The sequence below is a fragment of the Hippichthys cyanospilos genome, chromosome 7 (genome assembly GCF_059441005.1).
Source record: "Hippichthys cyanospilos isolate Australia breed blue-spotted pipefish chromosome 7, RoL_Hcya_1.0, whole genome shotgun sequence".
Classification (NCBI taxonomy): Eukaryota; Metazoa; Chordata; class Actinopteri; order Syngnathiformes; family Syngnathidae; genus Hippichthys; species Hippichthys cyanospilos.
The window spans coordinates 1829452-1850086 of NC_142375.1; the positions used below are offsets into that span (position 1 = coordinate 1829452).

Consider the following 20635-nt stretch of genomic DNA (forward strand, 5'->3'; position numbering starts at 1 on the left):
CATAGAGCGCCATATGTTAGGATGTACAGAACCAGAGTTATCAATTATTGAATGTAGCATATGACCCGATTTTCTACATTTTTCGGTACCGAAACCCTTGACCCGATCAACTTCACATTTGGCGTGCCCCATTAACTGACAAAGGGGAACACTTAGGCAAAATTTCGTGAAGATCGGCTATCATATATGATGTGGGTGGGGCTTCAAAATACGTGTTTCAAACTCAAATTTCGTTAGCCATGAGCAACAAAAACCCTAATAACTCCAATGTGCAAGCTTGAAAAAATCTGAAATTTTACAGGAATTTTACTAGTGAAAGCTTTAAAATATTTGCATGGTTGAATATCAACTTATTCATAGCGCCACCTAGTCACAGACAAAAATGTTCATGTAAACGTTCATGTGTTGTGCTAAGCCTGTAAAAGTAAATGAACTGAAATTTTGCCCAAATAGCATCAATACTTAAGAGATATGAGTTTCCAAATTTTACGACTTTGTGATAAAGGGGGTGGTCTCTACACCACCTCAAAGTCAGAGTTTTCCCAAATCAGCAAAACTTGCTGTAATTGAACCCAGATGATCCTTCAAATGGCAGCCCCTTCCGACCCGTTTGACCTAGAGCTACGAAATTTTGTATGCATATGTAGGACCTCAAGACCTACAAAAACATGGTAGAGCGCCATGTGTTAGGATGTACAGAACCAGAGTTATCAATTGTTGAATGTAGAATTTGGCCCGATTTTCTACATTTTTCGGTACCGAAACCCTTGACCCGATCAACTTCTAATTTGGCGTGCCTAATTATCTGACATAGGGGCATGCCTGGGCAAAATTTTGAGAAGATTGGAAAACGTATTTTGAAGCCCCACCCCCATCGTATTTGTCAACCAAAGTCACATTTCCTTCGCCATGAGCAACAAAAACCCTAATAACTCCAATGTGCAAGCTTGAAAAAAACCTGAAACTTTACAGAAAATCTACTAGTATTTGCTTTAAAATATCTGCATGGTTATTTTTCAAATTATTTATAGCGCCACCTATTTACAAACAAAAATGTCCTTTTTTAAACTTTCATGTGTTGTGCTAAGCCCATAAGAGTAAATGTACTGAAAATTTGTGCGAACAGCATCGAGACTTGGAGAATAAAGGTATCCAAATTTTATGACTTTGTGATAAAGTGGGTTGTCTGTATGCCACCCCAAAGTCGGAGTTTGCTCAAATCATCTAAACTTACTGTAACTGAGCCCAGGTGATCATAGAACGGCAGCCAGTTCCGACCCGTTCGACCTAGAGCTACGGAATTTTTTATGTATGTGTGAGACCTCAAGACCTACAAGAAGATCATAGAGCGCCATGTGTTAGGATGTACAGAACCAGAGTTAGCAATTGTTGAATGTAGCATTTGGCCCGATATTCTACATTTTTCGGTACCGAAACCCTTGACCCGATCATCTTCAATTTTAGCGCGCCCCACTATCTGACATAGGGGAACCCTTGGAAAAAATTTCGTGAAGATCGGCCAACATACATGATGGGGATGGGGCTTCAAAATATGTGTTTCAAACTCAAATTTCGTTACCATGAGCAACAAAAACCCTAATAACTCCAATGTGCAAGCTTTAAAAAATCTGAAACTTTACAGATCATTTATTCATCATAGCTTTAAAATACCTGCATGGTTGATTATCAATTTATTGATAGCGCCACCTAGTCACAGACAAAAATATCATTTTTTAAACTTTCATGTGTCGTGCTAAGCTCGTCAAGAGAACTGAAAATTTGTCCGAATAGCATCGAGACTTCGAGATTAAAAGTATCCAAATTTTATGACTTTGTGAAAAAGTGGGTGGTCTGTAGGCAACCCCAAATTCGGAGTTTGCTCAAATCATCAAAACTTACTGTAATTGAGCCCAGGTGATCAGAAAACGAGAGCCAGTTCCGACCCGTTTGACCTAGAGCTACGAAATTTTTTATGTACTGTATATGTAAGACCTCAAGACCTACAAAAACATCATAGAGCGCCATATGTAAGGATGTACAGAACCAAAGTTATCAATTGTTGAATGTAGCGTTTGGCCCAATTTTGTACATTTTTCTATTCCAAAATCTACAATTTAATTTACAAATTAAGGTTCTCAACTTTTATGACTTTTCAATAAAGGGCGTGGCCTCTATGACAACTCAAAATCCGATGTCTCGCGAAAACGGTATGAGTAAATGTACATCAAATTTTTCCAAATAGCATCGAGACTTGGAGAATCACGGTTTCCAAATTTTACGACTTTGTGATAAAGTGGGTGGTCTGTATGCCACCTCAAAGTCGGAGTTTGCCCAAATGAGCAAAACTTGCTGTAATTGAGCCCAGATGATCCTAAAACGTGCTGTAATTGAGCCCAGATGATCCTAAAACGTCTGCCAGTTCCGACCCATTTGAACTCCGAAGAACTCCAAAAGTTTTTATGAATATGTAAGACCTCAAGACCTACAAAAACATTATAGAGCACCATGTATTAGGATGTACAGAACCAGAGTTATCAACTGTTGAATTGAACATTTGGCCCATTTTTGTAAACGTTTCGGTACCGAAACCTTGACCCGATCAACTTCACATTTTGCGTGCTCCATTGTCTGACACAGCGGCTCACCTGGGCAAAATTTCGTGAGGCTAACATATATGATCGGGGCGTGGCTTCAAAATATGTGTTTCAAAGTCAAATTTCTTTCGCAATGAGCAACAGAAAACCCTAATAACTCCAATGTGCAAGCTTCAAAAAATCTGAAACTTTACTAGTCATAGCTTTAGTTTAAAATATCTGCATGGGTAATTTTCAAATCAATTATACCGTCACCTAGTTACAGACAAAATTTTCATTTTTCAAACTTTCATGTATTGTGCTCAGCCCATAACAGTAAGTAAATGAACTGAAAATTTGAAAATTTGTCCGAATAGCATCGAGACTTGGAGGATAAGGGTTTCCAGCACAAGTTCCGACCCGTTTGACCTAGAGCTACGAATTTTTTTACGCATATCTAGGACCTCAAGACCTACAAAAACAATTAGAGAAGCATATGTTAGGATGTACAGAATCAGAGTTATCAACTGTTGAATTGAACATTTGGCCCATTTTTGTAAACGTTTCGGTACCGAAACCTTGACCCGATCAACTTCACATTTTGCGTGCTCCATTGTCTGACACAGCGGCTCACCTGGGCAAAATTTCGTGAGGCTAACATATATGATCGGGGCGTGGCTTCAAAATATGTGTTTCAAAGTCAAATTTCTTTCGCAATGAGCAACAGAAAACCCTAATAACTCCAATGTGCAAACTTCAAAAAATCTGAAACTTTACTAGTCATAGCTTTAGTTTAAAATATCTGCATGGGTAATTTTCAAATCAATTATACCGTCACCTAGTTACAGACAAAATTTTCATTTTTCAAACTTTCATGTATTGTGCTCAGCCCATAACAGTAAGTAAATGAACTGAAAATTTGAAAATTTGTCCGAATAGCATCGAGACTTGGAGGATAAGGGTTTCCAGCACAAGTTCCGACCCATTTGACCTAGAGCTACGAATTTTGAAGATAATAAAAAAATACGAAGGAGGCGCACACATAGTTAACCTTGCTCGTGAGTATGGCTTTAATAGAAGGAAAATCGCAGGTGATATGTTGTTGTTTAGAAAAAGTTCTCATTTAAAAATAAGTTCTCATTTTAAAAAGTTCTCGTATAAACAAAAAAAAGTCATTGTTTAAAAAAAGTTCCCGGGCGTCCATTGTATTTAAATTTTTGCACTGTGCTAATTCTGTTTGAGCAATTTACCTTAAAATTCACCAGAATAGTCTTGATACTGTTGGAATTTTATTTCTAAATAAACATAAACTCAAGTTAGTAATTTGACTCTAATTTGTGACCTTACCCAACTGCCACTCATCCAACAATTTGCGCGCTCCTTCTGCAATAGAAAGGTATCAGGAAGCCGGCATTTTCACACACGGGTGGATTTATTCCTAACACGCAGATCTAATACAAGCACCTGGGTCTCGGGTCCCTTTCAATACAGCCCTATACGTCGCTGTTGCCACCAGCAGACGTACTCTACATCCGAGTTGCCCAGCAATGATTTATACTACACAATATGCAAATGGCACATCAACAAAGGCATCCTGGCATTATTTTATTGGCTATGTGCATACTGCAGTTAACTTTAGCTTGCTCTCATTGGTCTTTCTTCCCCTGCAGAATCGCTTGCTTACTCCTCCTGGTTGTAGTTTTCCTCAAAGTTGTTTTTCACCAGGTTCCAAGGTCATCTCGTCCCCGCGACTAGCACCGTTTGCTCTGAAACATTCTATTCTTACACTCCCTTGCACCCCATATTGTTTTGTTCATTTTACAGTCTCACACTCTCATACACAGAATGTAGCAACATCTAATGAACTACTTTAAGATCAAACACGTATATTCCTTTAATACATGGAACATGAAGGTTCCCCAATTTTACAACTTTTCACAAAATGGCGCGGCCAGTATGTGGCCTCTAATTCCGATATTTCGCCAATCCGAAAAAGTTTCTGTAATTGGACACAGATGGTCTTTTCTTTTCTATAATGTCATATGGGAGTCCAATGTAAGTCACACCTACTAACCAGTTTTTTGTCGTACGGCGAGTCCTACTAGCATCACATAGATTAATGGGATGCTTGGGGATCAAATAAAAAGTAGACACATGTGAGTTCACAATTTTTGTTGTTGTTGTAAGACCTTTTTTGTGTAAACTGTGTGCTAATCTAAGATCTAAAGTGTTAGCCTTTAATGCTAGCCGAACTGAGTTACAGTACATGGAGCACAAGTGTTGTTTATAATGAAAACATGTTTTATGTTAAAAGACAGAGTGACTAGTTATGTCTCAAAGTGTACATAATGGTTAATTATAATTTTAGCCTAAGATGCTAGTCTGAGTTACTAGAGAGCTTCTAGCCTCACTGAGCAGCAAAGAATAAAACTTAGCAGACAAATAGACTGTCAATGCATGTGTCACACCTTTTTATGTCATTGTTAGCCATTTTCTTTGTAAAATGTGTGCTAATCTAGATTGTATATTGTTAGCCTTTCAACTACCTTAACTGTGTTAATGAGGACTAACATAGTTTAACATTAAAGGGATAGCGTGTAAAATTTAAACTGTTTTTGGTTCAGGAGGTGCTGCAGGTGCTGCATTTACCATTGTCCGTAGCTATAACAAAGATGGCCACCCCAAACATTTTATGATTTAATGATAACTAGACCTATGATTATATTTAAAACATCCTGTTAATCATTAAGAACACATTCAATTGTAAATTTTTAAAATGGACAATTGTTTAATCTATTCCATTTAAATGAAAAACTGCCAAAATTTTACACACTGTCCCTTTAAACAGTCGTGACAAGATTAAAGACAGCAGAATGTAAGCTTTGGTCAAATGACACAACTCCTTTTTGTTTGCCGCGCTGTCAAGATTAGTGACAGTTTACTAATACATTGCTGTATTATGTTGCATTCGAGTACATAATATGTATTTTTAATTTTAGCTTTTGATGTTGTTAAAGAGCCTAAATGGAGGAACACACCTATCTAAGCAATAAAGACTTGACAAAATGTCATACTGTTAATTGTGATTAATATTGGATTTTCTGAAATTTTGACATATTTGTTGTTAGCTGTTGTTGTTTTTTTTTTTATAAATGTGTGTTACATAGAGTTTAGCTTTTTATGTAGCTAAAGTGGCTAAATAGTGGGATTTAGCTAGTTTAGCATTAAAGAGTACTTGGCAAAATTTAACACTGGAAATAAGTGGTTAAAATGGAATTTTCTGGACTTTTGACATTTTTGTTCTGAAGTGTCATTTTGTTGTTGTTTGTTTTGTTATTTTTAAGCTTTTGATGTAGCTTAAGTGACTAAATGGAGAAATTCAGCTTCACATTGAAGAAGACTGATCATAGTGTCACACTCCAAATAAAAATGTGGTGAAAATGGATTTGGGGGACTTTGTTACATTTTTGTTAACAAAGCTACAAAAAGAATAAAACAATGGTACACATACTTAGAGAGTGAACAGCAAATAATTATTTATGCTGACGGGCTAAGTATGAGGTACGAGGGAAAAGGTCTCGGGCTCATCTGGAAGGCAAACTTTAATTGTGAAGCATGAGTTACTTTATTTTTCTCCCAACTTGAGTGTTAAATTTCAAATTGTGTGAAACGAGGAAGGTTGCACCTCTTTCTAAGCATTCCGCAGGCCATGCCTTGAGGCGAGGTCAAATATGCAAATAGACTTGGATGATAAAAATCTTGTTAGTATTAGTACTACCACATGAGTCCAACATGAGGACTCAGAATAGTCCAGGAAAAAATTCCCAGTTTAAATTCGGCTTAATAAATATTAGATCACTACCCTCAAAAGCCCTTGTTGTAAATGATCTTATTACAGATCACAATATTTGGTCTCTGTGAAACCTGGCTAAAACCAAATGAATTCTTATCATTAAATGAGGCCTCACCCCCAAACTTTGTGGGCTCACATGTTGCCCGTCCTTGTAAAAAAAGGGGGAGGTGTCGCCCTAATTTCAGAATCTGATCTTAAACTTAGCACGAGCACTAATCACACCATCAAGACATTTGAGGCTCTCGCTATGCAATCGAGCTCCTCACCACCATTCTATGTGGTAGTTATTTACCGTCCTCCCGGTCCATACTCTGGATTCTTAGATAAATTCCCTGAATTTATGGCTGACTTAATAACTCACACAGATAATATATTAATTATGGGTGACTTCAATATTCATATGAACTCCCCATTGGAGCCACTTACTGTAGCATTTCAAGCAATAATCGATGCATTTGGTTTTACACAAATAATAAAAGCAGCGACACACCGGAATGGTAATATCTTAGACTTAGTGTTAACCCATGGCCTAACTGCCTCAAATGTCACAATTTTGCCGCATACCAACGCTATGTCTGATCATTATCTTATAACATTTGAAGTCCTAGCTCAGTGTGGTCTTATTATCCACAACCAAGGCTTTAAGAGCCGTGATATTAACTCATCAACCACTGCTGCACTTTCTGAATTACTGCCTTCCGCAACACCTGCCTTTCCGTCTTTCACTGGTTCAGTCAATAAGCTCGCGAATGATTTTAATTCGGTTCTTTTAAATTCCCTAAACTCTATTGTGCCGCTGAAACTTAAAACTCGTCAGAAGCGGCACACTCCGTGGTTTACGGATGAAACGCTTACGTGTAAATTGTTAAGTAGACAACTTGAGCGTAAATGGCGAACAACTAAACTCGAGGTTTTCCGTCAGTCCTGGAGCGCTAGCTTGCTGAAATGTAAAGAGGCTCTTAGGTTAACAAAAACAAATTACTTTTCTAAAATGATTAGTCTTAATAAAAACAACCCAAAATATTTATTTTACATGGTAGCACAGCTAACGCAACAGCAGCAGATTAATCATAGTTCCCTCCATTCAGAACACGATTTCATGAAATTCTTTACTCAGCGGATTCAGCTGATAAAGGACGAAATTTTAAAAAGGCAGCGCCACTTACCCCCTCGGCTGTGATTGTTGATACTAGTTCGGACAATCAGATTAAAAAAAGTCTGGTTACCCTGTCCCAGTTTGATTTAGTATCCCTGGAGTGTCTTACACAACTGGTTAATGCAGCAAAGCCGATGTCATGCATGCTCGACCCGCTTCCAGGCAAACTCGTTAAAGACTTATTCCCGGTCTTAGGGTCATCTGTCTTGAATATTATCAACCTGTCACTCTCCTCTGGCATTGTACCTGAAGCTTTTAAGACGGCTGTCATTCAACCATTACTTAAGAAACCTCACCTAGATCCTGAAAATCTCTTTAACTATAGGCCAGTGTCACACCTTCCGTTTATTGCCAAAATTCTTGAGAAAGTTGTAGCACAACAGCTTAGCGATTTTATGATAGACAACAATAGATTTGAACTCCTTCAGTCAGGTTTTAGGGCCAACCACTCAACTGATACAGCCCTAGTAAAAGTGACGAATGATCTTCTCTTAGACATGGATTCCAACATCTCATCAATATTATTACTGCTAGATCTTAGTGCCGCATTTGACACTATTGATCATCATATTCTTAAAGAACATCTTAGATCATGTGTTGGTATCTCGGGATCAGCACTTTCTTGGTTCAGATCTTACATCCTAGGAAGGACGCATAGTCTCTTATGGCAATGCGATCTCTGAATCTTTCTCCATCTCATGTGGTGTCCCGCAGGGGTCAGTACTTGGTCCCATACTGTTCAACATCTACATGATTCCTCTTGGCAATATTATACGTAAACATGCTATTAGTTTTCATTGCTTTGCTGATGATACCCAACTTTATATGCCCTTAGAAATAACGGATCCGTGCAAGTGCAATAAACTGGAGGCCTTCCTTGCCAAGATTAAACAATGGATGTCTTCCAATTTTCTGCTTCTCAACCCCAGTAAAACAAAGATATTAATTATTGGCCCTTCTCATCATCAGCACTTGCTTAAGAATACCACATTGAACCTGCAAAACTGTATTATTTCCCAAAGTAGTTCTGCAAAAAATCTCGGCATGATATTTGACTCAACTCTCTCCTTTCGAACACATATTAATAACATGACAAGAACGGTGTTTTTTTCACCTCCGCAATATAGCTAAAATTCGCCCTATTCTTTCTCTTAGCGATGCAGAAACATTAATTCATGCATTTGTTACGTTGCGCCTAGACGATTGTAACGTTTTGTTTTCTAGACTTCCCATGTCCTACATAAAAAGCCTGCAGTCTGTACAGAATTCAGCAGCGAGATTATTGACAAGGACGAGAAAGTTCGATCATATTACTCCGATTCTAGCTGACCTGCATTGGCTTCTGTTGGGTTTAAAGTGGTCTCAATACCCCACAAATGGCCCAAGGAGAGGTGTAAATAATAACTCAGGAGTCAGAGATTTAGTTTTACCACTGCAGTGGGGAGAGATCGAAGGAGAGCGTGACCGTGTGTCAGCCTCGTTGCAAAGTCTCTCTCCCCGAGCTCTCCGGCTGCAGTCTTTTATTGAAAAGTTGTTGCTGGGTCGTGGTGGGTCTCATGATTCAATCTGTGGCATCACATGGCTATTGTACAAATGGCAGGTTCTACTCGCCCTTTGAACATTGTTGGCAACTCACACATCCCAATGTCTATGCATAGACAATAGGGAGCCGGCACAGCTCCTGGAGCACATGAAACAATGCCGCTTCATCAGTGCAACAGCCAGTTTATAATTAACTTATCTTACAGCTTCCAATACACGTGAGATGTGATTATAAGGTGCTGATAATTACTTATAAAATTGTACACGGTTTAGCTCCTTCCTATCTCGTCAAGACATCACTGCACTATTATAGCACAATATGTTTTCTGTAATTTATATTGTTTAAGTGTATGTCTGTATTTGGTACATGCAGCATCCACTTCAACCTGTGGGCCTGGATGGGGGCTCCTCCCACCAGTGGTCCCTTCTGGTGAAATTCTGATTTTCCCCTAATTGGGGTTTTTCCTTCCCCTTTTGGGAGCTTTGACAGGGGATGCTGTTGTGTAGTTTACACTGAAAAGATGTCTCTGTACGACTTCTTTTTTCGAAAGAGGTCTCCACATGACCTCTTTTCATCTGTGAAGCCCTTTGAGACTTCGGTGATTTAGGGCTATACAAATAAAATTTGATTTGATTTGATTTGACTGGGACACAAACACACATACATTCTGCTGTGTGCATATTTACATCATGCTCAGTTTTTATTCATTTTGAATCTTCAGTCTCTACTGACTGAATGGTATTTTATTGCAGCATCTTTAACTTAATTCCAAAGACGTGTTTTTACGTATCTTACAATTGAACTTCCGGAGAGGACAGCTTAGTGTTGTTGGCAATGGTCATGAGTCTGTCAGGAACAACCCGCGGATCCCAAACGAAAATGGACCCCAACCAAGCACATGAGGTGAAAGTCACAGATTTTCTTAACAAAAGGCGCACGCAAGGCGTTGGATAAATAAAAACAGTCCAATGGGTAGGTAATGTAGCAATCAAAAGTCACAAACTACCAACACAAAGCGAGACAAGAACGTCTGGGTCTGAGTAACGAAGTTCAACGGGAAAAAGGGCAGTGCGAGAGCGTGAGTCCACAGGAGGATGGCTGCAAACAAAGTAGCAACAGAAATCGTTCACAAGCAGTAAAACATAACAAGCACAAAGTACACACCAAAATTATCTCAAGAGGGCTGAACGTCAGGTAGAGGGCGCTGGGATTCACTGGGCAGCTAGCGAGCTTGGCAAAGGAATAACCCGGCAAAGACTTGCCAGTTTAAAAAGCCCCATGATGTGATGGGCAACAGGTGTGCGTATCCAATGACCCCGCCCCCTTTCAGAGGAAGGGGAACTCAATCTGCAAATCAAAACAAACTAAAAGGCAGTTTACATGACAGTCAAGTTACGCCACAACATGCTAACAGGATCGACTTCAAAAGTTTGAAGAAGAGTGAATTGGTAAAGGAAGGTTTTTTTTCTCAAGTTGTTGCCTTGTTATTGACATACAATGCATGAACACTTGTTTTTGCAATTAATTTGCTTGTTTTTTTTGTTTTGTTTTTTTCCTAACGGCGCACATGAACTGAACGGGTACCCAAAGAAGAAAAAAATGCCTCGTGCAAGGTACTGTATTTACCGCACTATAAGGCACACGTAAAAGCCTTTAAAGCCGAACGCGACAAAGCGCATCATTTATGCTCTCCGCAAGGCGTTTTGCTGCGGGGTCAAGATGATCACTTTTGTGAAGTCACTTTTTGTTGCGCGAGGAGAGGGGAGTGTGCTTGATGTACACTTTACAGTTGTACACTTTACAGTGGATCCGGAAAGGAGAACTTTCACTTATCTGGGATGTAGCAAAGCCAATATTTTTTCCGACACCAAGTTTATTCTTCTTTTATACGTTGCATGTCCCTCGCTTTATGGCAATACTCATCTGCCAAAAAAAAAAAATGTTTCAATGTCGCAATCAAGTGGCCAATACCGTTCTAAATACTGTACTGTGCTGACAGTGCTGCACTATCAGTATCTTGGCACAGTAACTATCGGTTAAACAGTTGTTCTGCACATACCAGTTCTCCCAAGTTCTCCCTTCTGCCATTCTACAAGGCAGGTAAGTGCCCTTGCTTGGCTCCATTTTTGTATTGAAAGCTCAAGCTGGCCGTGTTGGATTGCTCCGGGTGTCTGCAAACCCGACACTATGATTCATTCCTGCCTCCTGTGTGAGACCTTGAACGTTCCCGCGACACATAATTACGCTGCACGTCACTCCATCGTGTCGCCCGACACTCCATTGTGCCCTGTCGCATGAACTACATTGACTACTATACAAAACTGGCTGCTTTTACGCCTCCATTGCGTTCAGTTAGAACACAGGATTACACTTATAATGCGGTGTGCCCTATATATGAAAGCACTTTTATAATAGACTATTCATTTAGAGCTTAAATGCAGTTGACTTGTGTCTTACACCTGTGGTGAAGCAGCATGTGGCTTGCAACCCTCGGCTGAAAAGACCTTGCAGGGAATACACTCAAACGATTTATTTCTTCATTCGTATATCTAATTGTTACCATGTGACCAATTTTCTCACTACACAACAACACATGCTCACCTTAATCAAATAAGCACTTGACGCACAAGGGATACTAAATCAGTTTGTGTGTGGATGTGGGTGTGGGTGTGTGTGTGTGTGTGTGTTGTGCGTGTGTGTATGTATGTATGTATGTATGTATTTATTTTAGCACATGCCTCTGTCCGTAAAAATGTGAATGGGAGGAACACAAATGGTTCCGAGTCGTAGTTTGGGCCTCTCTGCTTTAGTGCATGTAGCGTCATTTCTTTACACTTAAAAGACATATGATGAATTTAACGAGTATCAAGGTCATACATAAAACAATCATAATTATTTTTCATAACTTCTGTTGCATTGTTGACTGAGAGTGGCTGGCATTTATTTATTTTTTTGGGGACCAGTAAACTTCCTACTCTGGCTATAACCTACAGGGATTTTTTTTTTTTCATTCAGTCGCTACATAGTGCAGCATACCTTCAGTCATACAGCATATGTGAATAGTTGTCTGTTTCTGCAAGCTGATTGAGCGTATTGAGAATTGGAAAATGTATGGTGGCGCTGTCTGACAGATGTTGACATCTGTTACTTCTTTTTTCGCTGAACAGTTAAATAACATAAATATACAAAGGAAAAATGACATTTACCTTTGGGGCGACGTGACGAGCTGGGTGAAGGCGGAGGGGAGCAGAGACGAACCTGCAGAATTTATTTATTTTTTTAAACGAGAACTTTTCTCAAACACGAACATATCACCGGCGATTTCCTTCTCTTTAATCCATAATAGAAGAAGCCTCTCCATTTTGTTGTTGACCGAGGTCCGTCCCCTGGCAAGGAAAGTCTTGCCCTTAGAAGATTGCGGAGCGGTTACGGCCATACTCACTAGCAAGGTTAACTATGCGTGCACTTCCTTCGTATTTTTTTATTATCTCCTGCTTCGTTTCTATTGTCATCATCCTCTTACTTCTTCCTTTACCGCCACTTGCAATTTTAGAAGCCATGTCTAACAAATAAAGTTTGCAAAGTCTTCCCAACACACTGACCAGCTGTGCCATCAAGCTAGATGAAGGCGTTCGGCCAATAGCATATCGGCATTTCTGTGATTGACGTGACGCCGGGCAGTAGCATATCCGCATCTCCATGAGTGAGACCGGGACTGTGACTTTAATCGACCAATAGCATATCAGCATCTCCGTGACTGAGACAGTGACTGTGACATTATAAGACCAATAGCATATCGGCGTTTCGGTGACATGCAAGAATAGTTATTTTTGTTAATGCAGCAAAGCGAAAAAAAAAGTTCGGACACACTGACCGACATGTTGGATTGTTCGTAAGACGAAAGGTTTGTGCATAAGAGTGGGACAAAAAACACCGCGGTCCACGTTCGTAAGATGAAAAGTTCGTAAACGAGGGAGTTCGTAAACCGGGGGCCCACTGTACCTTGGTGAACTCAATATTGCACTCTGACTGCAAATAGCAACAATTATCAAGCAAAGAAAAGGGTTTTTACTAATTTTATTGAACATTTAAAAGGCTCCAAATAATATAGAAAAAAATATATTAAACTTCAGCCAACAACAATCAAACATGCTGCATCATAACAAAAAGAGTAGTAACTGCAACAGGAGCAGTGGACAAAACAAACATTGCTTTATTTTAACAAACATAGCCTACACCTTGCTTTATCTTTAACTGTTGGTTGTCTTTCACTGCCTGATGGTTGGTAGGTAGATACAGTTGTAGCAGCAAAAGGTTGACTAATATTACTGCTGGTAACAGGCAAACCTGCCTCTCATTTCTTCTAGCTGGAGAGTAGGATGAACTGTCCTCATCTACAGTTTAAATTTGCAGACACGGCATTCTGCCCTATTGTCATCTGACTTCAACCGAACAAAATGTCTCCAAATGTTACAGCGTTTTCGGCTCATCTTGAAGGACTACAAACCGTGTTCGTGTGTCGTCCTTTTCTCCTCTGTCTGTCTGTGGCTGCGCAGACGTGACGGAGGATGTGCTCAGCGTACACTCGGTGCAATACCTACCAAGCACCTCGCCCTTTCCCTTTCTGAGCACTGCAGCTGAGCCCCTGCCAAACCTTGCCTCAGACACGTGAAAAAAAGAGCGTGACATAGAGCGGGGGAGAGAGAAAGCTAGCTAGCGAGCGGGCACGCGCGGGGGGGACTCTCGAGGGAGGGTGCCTGCTCTCATCGTTCACCTCAAAGAGGCGGCTCTTTGTAACGGCTCGTTGGCGAGCGACACATCACTCGCGAGTGATGGACCTATGACGGACATCTGACGTAATGTCTATCCTGACAATTACAACGGATGAAAATTTAATTCAGACATTTTTAATTTGCCAATTTTCTGAGCATTCTTGTCTAGTGATGGGAACAGGCTCTTTTTAGAGAGCCTGTTCTTTTGGCTCGGCTCCCAAATGGTTCCTCATTTTTTTTGTTGCTTGTATCACTTTACTACTAAAAATACAAAAATACAGTACATCAAATATTTATTTTTTATATGGCTTTATATTTATTATTTCTCAACATTCTCAACATGGAGTGCAACATGGAGTGCTACAAAAAAATAACGTACAAAGACCCATATCAAAACAAGGTCATCAAAAAGTTCCGATCTCTGATAGTGAAAAGCTTATAAATATACACAATTTACAGTAAAACAACATAAGTATGCTTTGATTACCATACAACAAATTATAAATTCAAATTTGTAAAACAAAAAGAAAAAAGCATCATCCAGGTAAAAGTTAAAACTTTTACCTGGATTATGCTTTTTTAACTAGTCTTTAGCGAAGATTGGCATTAAGAAAAACCAAGTGCCTTGTGCCAAGTACCTTACACAGTCTACACTCTGGCTTTGAACTATCAATTATGTTGAAACGAGTCCAAATTTCACTGCGTTTCAGATCCATTTTCTCACCTTTCCGTTTTCCACTGTGTTGTTTTTTCTCTGTAGCGCTATCGAGCTCTCTCTCGTCTCCCTGTCTGTCCTGTTCGTGTGCTGCTCACATTGTGCTGCGGCGCGTGTCTCTGAGCGCTCTCCCATCTCCTTACTGCAGCTTGTGTGTGTAACCCTCCCCTCCCTCTTTTACCATGGATCGTGACCAATCATGTGCGGCTTTATCCGAAGGGGTAAAAAACAGGGGGCTCCTATTAGCAGCGGCTCCCGATGAAGAGACGCCTCCCGTCTTTCACTTCAAAGAGCCGGCTTCAAGAGCTGGTTCGTTCATGAACGACACGTCACTATTCCCGTCATTTGTCGGCAAAACGGGCGTACATTCTGTCAGTGCTGACAAAGTGGCCACCTCTGCTTTTAAGTATATAGTTTGGGTTCATGATATGAAGGCTTTATTGTTTCTAAAAATCTATAAATGATGCAGACGAGGGAGGCTCTTAGTGGGGGATAGAGTGCACCCGCTAGGTCTGGACTGTGGGTATCAAGCCATGACTGCACATGCGCACGCACACACACACACGCACACACACACACGCGCACGCACAGCCTTTTGAGCAAAATATGAAGCGATAGTAACTCAACAACGGGGATGTAAGAAGCCACAGCAGGGGATCTTATAAAACTGAAATCAATATTAAATACACTAATATAATTAAATAGTAATGATAATCATAATACATCATATGAATATGGGCCCAACAGCACAACTACCTTTCATTTCAACATTATATTTATATTTAATATTCATACATTTGTCATTTACTTATATACTTTTCAGTTACTTGTCAGGGTCGTGAGGCATATTGGTGAGGAGCGTGGGAAAGGTGGAACCAATAGCTGCAGGGGCTGATAGCGTTGAGGCTAAAAAAGTTGATTTAATCAAGAACTGAACGAAGGAACAAAAAAATAATAAAGTACAACAGAAACTCTCAGAACGGAAATAAACTCACGGGAAGGGGGGGCTACACGGGGAAGACGAGAATCCTGGGGAGAGCGGCGGCAAGACAGCTAGGGCAAGGCAGCAGGGAGGTAACAATAATAGCAAGGATAAGAAAAGCGCAGAAAATAAGTAATGACCCGACACAAACCCAAAAGCAAACTGAGAACTTAAATAAACTTCACACTTAATGAGAAGACACACACAGCTGGAGAGAGATGAAAGGCAGGGGAAGCTGAATGGATGACACAAGGTGGGCAGGTAAACAGGCAGGTGGACAAGATCAAACTAACGAGACACAGACAGCAAAAACAGATGCAAGGGAAACAAACGTGAATTTAGGAACATGAACAAAACCCAACAACCCAAAAAACCACCAACCCCCAACCACACATGACATTATTATTGTATTTACCAGAATATAAAACACACATTTCTTTTTCCAAAAATAAAGTCCAAAGGTATAGGTGTGTCCTATAAACGGTAACTTAAAAATATAATATATACATACATTTTTTTTTCATGCACAGATGAGCAATTTTACATCAGCCATCCTCTTAGTTACAATAATGACGGGAACAGGTGGACGTCTTTATGGTAAAATGAACTCGAGCTGTGTCGCGAGGAAAAGGAAAAACAACTGCTTGGAGCGCATTCACAGTTACACCGGTGAGGCGTTTATGATAGCTCACAATATGGGAAATCTCAAACAAACTTAACGCACAACAAATATATAACTTACGGATTTGAACACAAGAAAATATGAAGGGTTGAGGAATATGAGATTTATCCTGGTTTTCTATAGTTTTTACATTGTTGCAAAAGTGTAACTGTAACATAGAAAATACCAGAATTAGTCCTCCAAATTAAGGGTATATACACAGGTGCGTCTTATATTTGGGGAATTACCAAATATAATATATTCAAATGAGCAATGATCATATTATTAACGACACGATATAAATTATTATAATATTGATTGCATATTTCGGTTTTATTTGGTATACTTTATTTTATTGTTCGTTATTTGGCAAGACATTGGCAGACTCGGATTTTTGTGATCAATACCTCTCAGCCAAAATGTTGTCTAAACACTAGTGATGCCTTTGTGCCTCCATCACAACACGGACTACTAGCTACAATGGCAAAAATATTGATAAATATTAAAAACAAGCCGCCCCTTCAAGCGAGACGGATAATGTTGATCGCTAGTAGTTCATGTTATGATGGAGGCACAAAGGCATTATTGGTGTTTAGACAATGTTTGGACTGTGAGGTACTGATCGCAAAAGTCCGAATCTGCTAATGTCTTCCATCCTTCCAATAATTCATAAATATTCATTAAGAATAAACCTTGTCCAAAATTAAACAAACGCTTTTTCCTCCAAAAGAACTGTTGCAGTATGATTATTTTGATGTCTCTGATGTGTTAGTTGATTCATAGTCACAAATTGTGGCGTTACTGTTTATTTTTTCCCTTTTCATCTAGTAATTTGCAGACGTTCTCTGCACACTCACCCATCCTCTGCTGCTCATGGAGATCAATGGCGTCTTTTCAGCGAAAAAGACGGTTTAAATATTTTACAAATGTCTTTTTTTCGCCATTGTCGCTAGTAGTCCATGTTATGATGGAGGAACAAAGGCATCATTGGTGTTTAGACAACGTTTTGGCTGTGAGGTATTGATCGCGAAAGTCCGAATCTGCCAATGTCTTGCCAATTTAATTAACTGCCTCCTCGTGGCGGAAGGAGAACTCTGCCTTTAGAACTGTTTCACTCTGTTCTCTTTCTTAACCCTCCAGAGTGGATGGACGGTTAAAGCATTTTCTTGCTTACTTGAACTTTTATTATAACTCCTTTTTTATTACAACTCCAACAAGCATGTTACAGTCTCTCACACAGTTCTTCAACAAGCATGTTACAGTCTCTCATACGGTTTTTCACTCTAACTCGTCCCCCTGGCAACATCAACTCAATTAAGAATCCTATTGTTAAGAGAAAAACACAAAGTAAAAGGGAGGAAACATGTCAATATTAGAATACATATGACATATACAAGTGATTTTATACAAGTGATGTATTTTATTTTACATTGGTTGTTTATCTGTATTTATTACATTACATTTATTACATCTATGTTATTTCTTCATTAATATTCTTTATTTCAAATTTTATTAATTGATATATTTATTGTACATTTACTTTTAATTTTATATCAAGTTTATGTTTATCTTTCATGTATTATATTATACACAATATTATTTATTATGTATATAATACATTATAAATATTTGATGTTATTTATTCATATATCATATATTTATATTTTGTTATATTTTTATTTATGTTTTATATATATTTTAGTTTATATGTATTTTGTTTATATTTTATTGTATTATTTATTATCTTAAATATTACATTAGTTATCTATGAATATATTATTTATTACATTATTATATGAATGAGTATATTTCTGTTTTATTTTCATATTTTGGGGATTTTTTTTCATTTTATTATCCTATTGTATTCAATATTTTATTATAGTATACATGATGTCATATTATACCTTACATACGTATATATTATCTGCTGTGATGAAACTATTCATTTCATATTTGCATTTTATTTTTGAGGGTATTATCTGTTTCCTCTTTGTTCCTCGGGTGGAAGGCCAATGATGGCCAGAAGTCAGGCGCATGTCCCATTACAGCATCGTTCTGTCACGTGAGCGATTATTAAATTGCAATTATCTCGATCGATGGGCGGCGGTGATGCAGCATCCTGAGCGGGAATTAGCTTCTTTGTTGAGGCGTGGCCCAAGACGCGTGCTGCCTAATTTAGGTCATTTGCCATCGTAGTGCAGATTGGTTCTTTGACCGCCCGCCTGGAGTTCCTTGAATGAAGGCGGCACAGAGACAATTGGCATCACCGATGCCTGACGTAAGCCTTACGGGATAAAAATCAAAACGTTTCATTCAAACATCGCATAACATGATATTAGTAATTTAGAAATGCTGTGTCGAGCTGCTCACTTCCCTTCCAACTTAGTCACTACTCAGTGGTCCATTTTGCCTGCGTCCCTGTATCTGCAATGCATAATTTTTCCCATGGGACACATACTTTCAAATCAACGCGCGTCCTCCGGACGCAATGTTTTTTGTAGGGAAGTTGTGAACCACTTGGTTCACACAAGGCAATTTCAACCAGCAGTGGGAGCCTGCTCTCGATGTAAAATACTATATACTCATTGGCTGCCTTAGCCAAAATATACTCTTTGGCTGCCTTAGCCAATCACATTCTCACGTTCACGTCCTGGTTTGTCGGCTTGAATTACCACTGTAAATTACAGCAGCTATGCTTATGCTACCTTTTTGATATCGTTCGAGGTAGGACGCGAGCAGTCTATTGAGCTAAAGCAGGGGTTTGCAACTCTGGCCCTCGAGAGCCTGTGTCCTGCATGTTTTTCAGTTTTCTCTCCCTAACACACCTGATTTAAACCATTAGCTCGTCAACAAGCTCTGCTGGAGCTTGAAAATAATCCTAATCATTTGAATCAGGTGTCTTTAAGAGAGAAAACGGGAAAACGCAGGACACAGGCCCCCAAGGCCTGGAATTGCCCACCCCTGATAAAGTGTGGGTCAAGAAGGCAAACCAACCTATTTAGCTCATTCATCTCGCCTTAGGGATCATTCCCATCATTCAAGTGATTCATAAATTCCAATATTTTCCCATAATTTCAGATTTTTTACCCTTTAATATTTCACAATTCATTTTCAATGGGAGGATTCCCCATTCATTCCCAATGATTTAACATTTCACATTTTGAGCTTTTCCATTTCACATTCATAATATTTAACTCTTTTATTTCCCCTCATGGATCATTTTCATCATTCCAATAATTCAAATGTTTTCATATTTCCCATAATTCCATATTTTCACTACAATATTCCAATATTCATATCCAATGGGAGATTTAACATTTTGAGCTTTCCAATTACACATTCACAACATTTCATTCATTTCGCTTTAGGGACCATTTCCATCCTTCCAATAATTCATAAATATTCATATTTTCCCATAATTCCATATATTTCATAATCTGGAACGTGCGGTCAGGGGAGGCAGGTGAGGCAGAGTAAAATAAAATAAATTATAACATTAAATTTATATTAATATTTGTCCACTGATTTTTATGACTATTTTCAAACATTTTGTTTCGTTAAAATCGTTGAATATTTCCTGTTCAAATACAGGAATGAAACGAGAGGTGAGGCAGCAACGAGTCAAGCTTCACCTCTGAATGCGCAATCATCACAAACTGAGTTGATCGTGCAACTAGTGCGTGCTGCTTTCCGTATATCCGCATGTCGCCAATATAATGTTTACAGATACGTTTTTTTGACCTGATTTTCCAAAGTCTGGCTAATATCTTTAACCATTAAAGTTTAATGTTTGTCAGTGACATATTTAGTTTTGCTGATGGGAAATAAAATGACAGTTACGTATGTAACAGCGGTTCTATGAGCCCCGGAGGACCGCCTGAGGCAGTGCTAAAAGTACGGAATAAGCCTTCGCGCAAGCACAAGAAGAGAATGCATACCAACAAAAATGTCATGTATATGACACCGGGGACATATATAAGGCAGCGTCACCCGATAGTCAGTCCCTCAGAACCTACTCACGCGAACAACGCAGAGACAGGGACTCTGCGTGACAAGTAACTCTGGCGGTCCTCTGGGGCTCATAGAACCGCTGTTACATACGTAACTGTTGTTCTATTTTGGCCCTCCAGACCGCCAGATGCGGTGCTAAAAGCACGGAATGACGAATAACAGCGAAGTCATGAGACCATGGTACTCACCTCAACCTCACATAGACGCCCCCGAGGAGCCCAGGACCACAGACAGAGAGTGGAGGGCTGCAATATCCATACAGTAGAACCTAGCAAAAGTGCCAGGTGAGGACCAGGAAGCAGCAGCACAAACATCCTCCAAGGGAACTCCTTTCAGCACAGCCCAAGAAGTTGCAACACTCCTAGTAGA

At 39.3% G+C, this 20635-nt stretch overlaps 1 protein-coding gene across 4 annotated transcripts in view; it reads right to left on the bottom strand.

Moving 5' to 3' along the window:
• Positions 1 to 14747, bottom strand: part of LOC148420614 (E3 SUMO-protein ligase ZBED1-like) — a 43118-nt gene extending 28371 nt beyond the window's left edge. For 3 of the 4 annotated variants that reach the window (XR_015866223.1, XR_015866222.1, XM_088420223.1), the window contains exons 1-2: positions 13633 to 14745; positions 12332 to 12383 (exon numbers count right to left, since the gene is read on the bottom strand). The gene's annotated coding sequence lies outside the window, so the exon portion shown is untranslated. Of the gene's footprint in view, positions 1 to 12331; positions 12384 to 13632 lie in introns of all 4 variants that reach the window. The other variant, XR_015866221.1, reaches the window with a different exon arrangement.
• Positions 14748 to 20635: the final 5888 nt, after the last annotated feature.